The following is a 9,266-nucleotide window of genomic DNA, read 5'->3' as shown; positions in this document are numbered from 1 at the left end:
GTCGGTTAAGCGTCCAGCTTTCACTCAGGTCATGATCTCGCAGTTCGTGGGTTCGAGCCCCGCGTCGGGCTCTGTGCTGACTGCCAGCTCAGAGCCTGGAGCCTCTTTCAGAGTCTGTGACTCCCTCTCTCTCTGACCCTCCCCTGCTCATGCTGTCTCTCTCTCTCTCTCTCTCCTAGAAATAAATAAAAAACATTAAAAAAATTTTAAAAAAAAAAAAAGAAAAGAAAGTCTCATTCACTCCATATCCTTGGTCAGCACCTGATCTTGTTAGCACTTTTTAAAGCCATTGTAATGAATTTCTCATTGTGGTTTTAATTTGCATTTCCCCATCAGCTAATGATGTTCGACATCTTTACATGTGTATATTTGCCATCTATAGATCTTATTTGGCTATATATCTGTTTAAATCTTTTGCTTATTTTCTTTTTTTAGGATTTTATTTTTAAGTAATCTCTCCAACCCAGTGGGGCTCGAAATCACAACCCTGAGATCAAGAGTCGCATGCTCTACTGACTGAGCCAGCCAGGGGCCCCAAATCTTTTGCCCATTTATTTTTTTTAAATATTTTTTTATTTATTTCTAGGAGAGAGAGAGACAGCATGAGCAGGGGAGGGTCAGAGAGAGAGGGAGTCACAGACTCTGAAATTGGCTCCAGGCTCTGAGCTGGCAGTCAGCACAGAGCCCGACGCGGGGCTCGAACCCACGAACCGCGAGATCATGACCTAAGCAAAAGTCGGACGCTTAACCAACTAAGCCACCCAGGCGCCCCATCTTTTGCCCATTTAAAACTTTGAGTTGAGTTGTTGCTCAAGGTCATGAACCATTTCTTCCATAGTTTCTTCAAGATGTTTTACAGCTTAGGGCCACCTGGATGGCTCAATCGGTTGACTTTGGCTCAGGTCATGATCTCTTGGTCTATGGGAGTTCGAGGCCCACATCGGGCTTGCTGCTGTCATCTTGGAGCTTGCTTAGGATCCTCTGTCCCTCTCTCTGCTCCTCCCCCGCTTGCTCTCTCTCGTGCGCTCTCAAAAATAAACATTTCACAAAATTTTTAAAAAGATGTTTTATAGTTTAGGTTTTACATTTAGGTATATGATCCACGTTTATTTAAACCAGCTGCCTCTTTCCACTTTCTTGTGTCTGGTTTCTAAGTTCTTATCAGGTCTGGTCCTGCCCCAGTCGTACAAGACCTGGGACTGGTCCTGGATGGGTCATTCCAGGGCAGAGGCAGGAGACCACGGCAGGGATGAAAGCCCACACAGCTCTTGCCCTCCCTCTACATTTAATCATGATGGGCACGGAGTCAGGTCAGGGGTGACCGCAAGCGGAGCTCTAAGACCAGAAAAGAGCTTGACCTTGGCTTAGCATGTGGAACCTGGCCAGATCTGACTAAGGCTGAGTCATAAGGCTTTGCCCCAAGGCAGGGTGTTGGGGTCAGGCCTCAGAGTGACTTCTCTCTGCCTTTGCTCCCTCCTAGCCTCTAAGTCAGTGGAAGATTCCAGAGGAGATGCAGCCTCTTGTTACTCCAAGGCCGGGAGCAAGAAATCCCAAGGGCAGGATATGGAGAACAGAGGGAGCAGAGAAAGAGGATGGGAGGTAAGGGGGGCGGGGGGGCGGTGAGAGGCCAGAAGGGGCAGGAGAGGGATGTAATGGGTCAAGGAGAGAAGCAAGAGAGGGCCAAGGAGCTGGAAGAAGGGGAAAGAGAGGGGAGTGAGCCTCAAAGGGGATAAAGGAATAGAAGGGACAAAGAAGGACATAGGGACACAGAAGAGCATAGGCCAAATGCCAGTGGACATCTCCCTGGAGCTGTATGTGTCAAAGGGTGGAAGGTCCTAATGTGAGTGTGTGCACCTGTCCACGCTGAGTCTGTTGTGTTTGTGGTGCGGAATGTGTGTTTCAGGGCCTACATCTGTAACTGTGGTCAAGGATCATAAGGAACGCCGCTCACGATTCTTTGTCGGTCTGTGGGGCGGCGTGGATGGGGGGCGTGTGGTTAGGGTCTCAGTGGGCTCCGGCTCCCACTCTGGCTGAAGGGCCCCCATGCCAGCCGCTCGGCTTCCTCCCGGACGAAGAGTACCTGGCCCTCTCTCTGCTGTATCTGGGGTGATTTGCTGCCCCCCCCCCCCCCGCCCAACACACACACACACACACACACACACACACACACGCACAGCCCTGAATGAAATAGTAGACTGGAAATCTGGGGTGTTGGGTGGGTCCCTGAAGCTGTGCCTCAGTCTCTTGGGATGTAAATGCGGATAGGAACTCCCTTGGCTCCTCCCCTTCGGCCTTGCTCGCTCTTCCGTCTAACGCTCTCAACGTCTCTCTCTCCACCTTTCGGCTCTGTCCCCTCTCGCTATCTTGTCCACCAAGGTCTTTCCCCTCCTTGACTTTACTTCTATACCTCTGCCCGAGGGTGCCCTACTCCCGGCTCTGGTTCTGCCCCCACCCCGCCCCCCAGGTCGCCCGTCCCTAGAACTCTGCAGAGCCAAGATCTCTTCCCCTACGGGTCCCNGTGCCCACGAAGCAGCCCAGCTCGTCGCCGCAGCAGATGCTGGGCCCGAAGCAGCGGCCTTTGCCGCCGGGGCCGCAGGGGAGGCACTGGCGGGAGGGCGGGGGTGAGCGCGGGCCCTGCGAGACCGGGGGCGGCGGCTCGGGGTCTCCGGGGCCGCGGTCACGGCAGGGGGCGCACGTCCACTAAACTCCCTTGGTTTTCAGGTGACTGAGGACAGCTCTCTCAGTGACAGCCCTCTGCATCTTCCGTCTTCGTTGTGGGAGCCCCACCCCCAGGCTACACGGAAGACACCCTCCCTTTCAGCTCTGGGGCCATCAGCGGTGTGCACCCTGCTCTCAGCGGTCCACCGCCCTTCCCATAACTCAGACCTTCCTCCCTCGGTGCCATCACCAAACTTGATCTTCAGCACCCTCGATCCTAGCAGAAAGCCTCCTGCCCCGCCCAGAACACTTTCAAGTCCTTCCTCCACTTTCCTATCCCGTCACCGCAAGCTGGTGGGCCTCTCTGGGCCTTGACCTCTGCTCACCTCTGTGGGCTAACTGTGGGTGAAAGGAGCCGGAGCCCCACGGAGAGCATGAGGCACCTTGGTGTCTCAGGCTTCCGAAGGTGCCAAGCAGAGGGAAGGGTGGTGGGCGGGGGGGGCTGCCTACCTATCCACTCTAGTTTGTTCAGTAGCTCAAAATTTAGCCACCCGTGGCCTGGGCAGAACTGAGCATGGTGACTGGATTTCCTTCCAAGGGAAACAGAAGGGAATGGATAAAAGGGAATCGACTGGACCTGCAGCACAGGAGAACTGGGCTAGGTACCCAGCAGAACTTCCTCGCAGGAGGCGGCACCCTCGCTCGAACCAGCTCAGAGCGATGGCCAGCTTCTGCGTGGGGTTTGGGAAGGCTGTGGCCAGGAGAGGCTGAAGGCTGGATGGAAAGGCCTCCAATGCTGGCTGGGACAGAGCTGCTCGGGGCTGCGAGGCCCCCACGGGCACAGGGGAGGCCTCGCCGCCCAGTTCTCACTGACCGGCCCCAAGCCCAGCTCCTGGGGAAACGCCTGTCTTTCCTGCATCCCCTGCCTGGCTGGGGATAGTGTCCAGGAAGCCCTGGAGCCCGTCCTAGCCTGCCCGGCAGCCTGGCCCCCTCTGCCCAGCCGTGCCAAGCCTCCCTTCTTCTGGGCCCATCACCTGAAGCCTGCCTCCCCCATGACTTGCTCCATCCCAGCCCCTGCACTACAGATGCCAGCCCTAGGGCACTACCTCCTCCAGGCAGCCCCGAGATGGGCCACAGTCATACCTGTCTCAGCTCCAGGTCAGAGATGGCCCTCTTGCCACCCCTCGGGCAGTTCTGGAAATAGCAGGCGGAGGTGAAGGCCAGCAGGCCCAGGAAGCAGGCGGGTAGCGTGGTGTCCGGCATCCTGGAGCAGGTGGGCACAGTGCGTGGGACCGCTGTGCGGACTGTGCTGGGCTGCCTTCGCTGGCGGCCTATTTATGTCCGCAGGTGTTCCCTGGGAGACCACGTGGCCGCCACCCCCCTCCCCAGTGACTCCCCAGGAGCCCACGGCCTCCAGGTCCCAAGCCGTCAGCAGTGATTCAGGCATCTGGGGACGCACGTGGACCTGTCTGTGGGGGCCTGTGGGGGGGGGGGTGCCGGCCTCCGTGCTGTCATTGGCAGCCGTGTGGCTGCGATGTGACAGGAGCTGCTGTGACTGTGATTGTGGCTCTCTGAACCTGAGGAGAGGGAGAGATGTGAGGGGGTCTCCAGGAGACCATCCCCAAGCTTTCTGGCAGCCCAGAAGAGGCTGGGGGTCACTGAGCCTGTCCCCAGACACAGCCCCCTGAGAAAGTGCGGAGGGAGGCTCGAGCGGCTGGTGTGCAAGGAGCAGGGTCAGGCCCCAGCCCAGGAGTGATGGGACAGGGGACAGTCAGGTGTGTAGAAGTCCATGAGGAGGGTTAGCCTTGTGAGAGGATAAGTGACCAAGGACGGCACAGACCCAAGGTCAGGCGGCCAGAGGGCTTTGTCCTGACTGCACCAGAGAAGGAGATGGCTGCCGTGGACCAAGCAGAGGGACCAACATGGATGAATGGTTGGATTCCCACAGGGTGAGTGGACAGGCTCCCGGGGAAGCTGGGTACACCTCTCCCCAGACACACACCCAGGGCAGGATTCAGGGACTCGGAGGCTGGGGACCTCGAGGTCAGCTTCTTGGCATGTTCCCATCACTCCCCTCTCAGGTGGGAATATGGAGGTAGGGGAGTTTCTGTGGAGGAAAGGAGAAATCCAAACCCGGTAGGGATCAAAGGTGAGGGGCGAGCCACTTGCCCCAATCCCTACCCGTATGAGGACCCTAATTTGTGGGGACCAGGGCAGGTACCATCTCGGGCTTAGGGTGGAAGTAGGGGCATGGAAGGTTTGGTGCTGGGGGTTGGGAGGAGCCACAGCCAAATGAGCCCAGCCTGAGAAAGCAGACTTTGGTTCTTGACCCCAGGCTGGTGGGATGAAGGGACTAAAGCCTCCCTCCCCTGGACCACCGGAGTGCCCGTCTGGTCCCCGGCCCCGGGCTGGCCACACTAGCCCTTTCAGGATTTATTCAGCCCCCAGCTCTCCCAGCGCCGGGCTCGCCGCCTCCCCTCCAGGTGCTGCAGGAAAGCTCTGGCTGCCTTCCCCCGCCACCAAGTGCTGTAAGGGCTCCAGAGTGTCCCAGGGAGGGACCTACCACACTCAGGACAGGCTGCCAGCCTTCACAGGAACATCCTCTTAGGGGCTGTGAGGACATTGGAGCCAATGGCCTGTCACGAATCTGGCCTCTGTTGCTCAAAACTTCATGACTTGGGCAGGTGACTTGACCTCTCTGTGCCTCACTTTCTTCCAGTGTGAAGTCGGGAAGATACTAGATACACCTCATAGGGTTGTGAGGACTGAAGTAATGTAATATGTAAGAGCTTCAGAATAGTTCCTGCACCATTGTAAAGCTAATTAATAACAGTATTCTATTATTTTTTGAGAGAGAGGATGCAAGTTACTGAAGGGCGGGGGGGGGGGGGGGTGGAGAATCCCACAAGGGGCAAAGAGAGAGAGAGAAGCAGGGCTGACCCGAAGCAGAGCTTGTACTCACCCGATATGGGGCTTGAACTCACAAACCATGAGATTATGACTTGAGCTGAAGTCAGATGCTTAACCTGAGAGAGCCACCCAGGTGCCCCAGTAGTATTGTATTATTAATGCCATTATTCTTATTAAAAACTGAAGAGAGTTTTCCAGAGAGAGTAGATTTCTGGGTTAACCCAGGAGGAACATTTTCATTCCATTCTTGGGGCCTAGAGCGAAACTGGGTGCCCATTGTCGCCCTACTGAGATTCTGGGTTGTGGAGGCCACAGGCCTGGTTTAGGCCAGCTGTGTGGCCTTGACCCAGCACCTTACCTCTCTGCACTTCAGGTCTGAGTTATCATCTGAAAATGGATGGGGCTACACTAATTGAAGGGGTCGGGCCCTGGCACAGGCCAGGACACCCATCTCCCAAACAGTCATGTCTACCAAGATCATCATTCTAAGCCTTGCCTCTCACACTAAAGACCCCAAGCACCTTCTCCCTTGTTATGCTGGAGGGCCTGCTTCTCCCTATACCCACCTTCTTGGAACACGCATAGGCTAGAAAAAGGCTTGTTACTGTGTTGACTGGCATTTCAAATATATCCCCTACATGTCACTTCCCTTCTATGTTCCCTTTTCAAATCTACTGTTTCACACCTTCTCTATTCTGGACTCATGGATCTTTATTCACATGCCATTTTATTTATTTGTTTGTTTGTTTAATGTTTATTTTTGAGAGAGACAGAGAGAGGGAGACACAGAATCTGAAGCAGGCTCCAGGTTCTGAGCTGTCAGCACAGAGCCTGACCCAAGGCTTGAACCCAGAAACTGTGAGATCATGACCTGAGCCCAAGCTGGACACTCAACTGAATGTCCCAGGTGCCCCTCACATGTCATTTTAAAAAGGATTTAGCTCTTTCGCCAGTCCCTTCCCACCCTACCCCCCACAGTGCTCTCCCACTCACCATTTTCTTGATATAATGATGTCATAATGCTTAGATCAGTATTATGAGTTAGACTGCAAATATGTTCTCTGCACTAAGCTATATACTATGTTATGATGACCTTTTCATCCCTGAACAACTTTCTGTGTTCCCTTGAGTTAGTGATTGTCTTGGGTTTTCATTGTGGTCCATCTACTATTTTTATCCAGAAGTCAACTCTCTCCACCCAGGCTTCTGCCAAAACCAGCACATTGAAACTCCTATTATTTAGGTCATTAACTACCTCTACATTGCCAAATTTTGTGGTCATGTCTGTGTCCTCATTTTACATAATTCCCTAGCAGCATATGACATGGGTGAGTTGTCCTTTTTAAAACTATACTTCAGGGGCACTTGACTGGCTCAGTCAGTAGAGTATGCAACTCTTAATCTCAGGATTGTGAATGTGAGCCCCATGTTGAGTACAGAGATTACTTAGGATAAAATCTTTAAAAAAAAAAAAAAAAGATAAAATAAAATTACACTTCATTTATTTTCTACCAAACTGGATATTCTTTCTCAGACTCTTTTCTGCCTCTTCCTCTATGACCTTGACATTTTTTTAAAGTTTATCCATTTATTCTGAGGGGTGAGCAAAGAGAGAGGGAGAGAGAGAACCCTAAGCAGGCTCTGCACCATTAGCATGGAGCCCAATGTGTGGCTTGAACTCACAAACCAAGTGGAACTCAAGAGTCAGACATTCAACCAACTGAGCCACCAGGTACCCCTTGACCTTGACTTCTAAATGTTGGAGAACCCCAAGGCTCATTCCTACATCTCTTCTCTTCTCCTCTTTCTAGGCAACTGCTTCTAACCCCATGAGTTTGTATATTTTCTATAAACTAATGATTCCCAAATTCATATCTCGGGCCTTTCCCCTGAGTTCCAAACTTGTAGTTACAACTGCCTAATGACACCTTCCTTTATATAATCAATGGACCTCTCCAATTTAACATGGTCAAACTCAACTCCTGATTCTTAACTGTCCCCATGCTCTCACCCAGGGTTCCCTAACTGCAGTCACACCACCATCCGACCAATGGCTCCTCACAGAACCTGAGACTCTCCTCACTCTTTATTAATCCTGCCCCTAGAATATATCTAAAATCTCTCTGCTTCCTTTCCCTCCTGCTTTGGAATTTCAGAATGCATTGTTTCCTTATCCTAGAAGGCTCACCTACCCTTAGCTCTCCCTGGGATTCACATGGCTGCTTCAATGTCATCTAAGAAGAGACTTCCCTGACCGCCCACCTGGTGCATCCCTCAGCCCCACCTTGATTATTTTCTAACTTCGGTCAATATTGTGGGATTTAATAGTACATACTACAACCTGCATTTCATTTACTTGTCTGTTTATATTTTTTTGTGCGTGTATGGCTGTACCCCTCTAGATTGAAAGCCCCAGGGCAGAAAGGACTCCATCTTTCTGTTTTTCTGTTCAGTACTGTAGCCTGGTACAGTGCTTGTCACACAGTGGNTTGGTTGCCTATTAGTTTTCTGGGTTGTTTCCTTTGCTGTGCATAATGTTTATTTATTTTTAAGAGAGAGAGAGACAGAGTGAAAGCAGGGGAGGGACAGAGAGAGAGAGACACAGAATCCGAAGCAGGCTCCAGGCTCTGAGTCATCAGCACAGAGCCTGAGGTGGGGCTTGAATTCACGAACAGTCGAGATCATGACCTGAGCCAAAGTCAGATGCTCAACCGACTGAACCACCCAGGTGCTCCACAGGATTTTCAGTACCTTATGGAAAGGAGGAAGGGAGGGTGGGAAGCCCTGAGTACCGGCCTCCGCGTTCCAGGGAGTTACTGTATGACTGTGGGCAAGCCACATCTGTTCCCAAGGTTACTTGCCTGATGTGCTAATCCTATTTCCTATCTCACTGAGGACTTAAGGGAATCAGATGGAGGTGCTATAAACGTTAAGATTTTCTGAAATATTTACAAAACAAAGAGTTGCAAGCCTGCAGATTAAACCTCAAATCTCAGAATATTCTTTAACGGACTACCTTACCGTTAGACCCTCTTTTCTGAGAACAGGTAACAGTTAACTGCCCGGGTCACTCCTATCCGGGTTCTTATCTCCTTCTCTCAAGATCAACCCAGTGGCTGTACCACATGACATTCGCGGCACCTGCTGGAAGGGCAAGAGCGTTGACCTCATCTTCAAAGGGACTCTGCTGCCGGAAGTAAGTCTATCCCTCTCCCTCCTCCCCTGTTTTCCACTAGAGTGACCCCAGGACCCTCGGCAGTGTAGACACACAAATGCCCTGTCAACTGTGAAGAGGGGAACAGCAGTGAGCACGAGTGCAGGAGCCCCAACCTGCTGAGTGAATTGAATCCAAGACGATACCCTGAGCAAGGATAAGGAGCGTGAGAAAACGCTGGGCTTCGGGCCGACAGGTATGGGGCCGGGACGGACCCACGCCCCGCGTGAGGAAACACGCTCCTAGGGAGGGCTCGGTGTGACTGTTCATCAGATTGCTTACATTAAGCCTCCACGAGTCAGAAATGAAAAGGCCTCGTAAAAAGTCTTACTTGGAAAAACAACCTAGATAAGAAGCAAAATAGACGATCGAGCCCTATTTTTGACCCTCCAGTGCTGAAAGCCTGTGGCGGCAGGATGGATGGAGTCGCCCCCGGGGACTCAGCGCCAGCTGGGTCCCCGCGTGGCCCGGCCTCCTGTCCCCT

Source organism: Crocuta crocuta, unplaced genomic scaffold (assembly GCF_008692635.1).
Source record: "Crocuta crocuta isolate KB4526 unplaced genomic scaffold, BGI_CrCroc_1.0 scaffold15, whole genome shotgun sequence".
Lineage (NCBI taxonomy): Eukaryota > Metazoa > Chordata > Mammalia > Carnivora > Hyaenidae > Crocuta > Crocuta crocuta.
Note: the sequence above shows the minus strand (reverse complement) of the source record.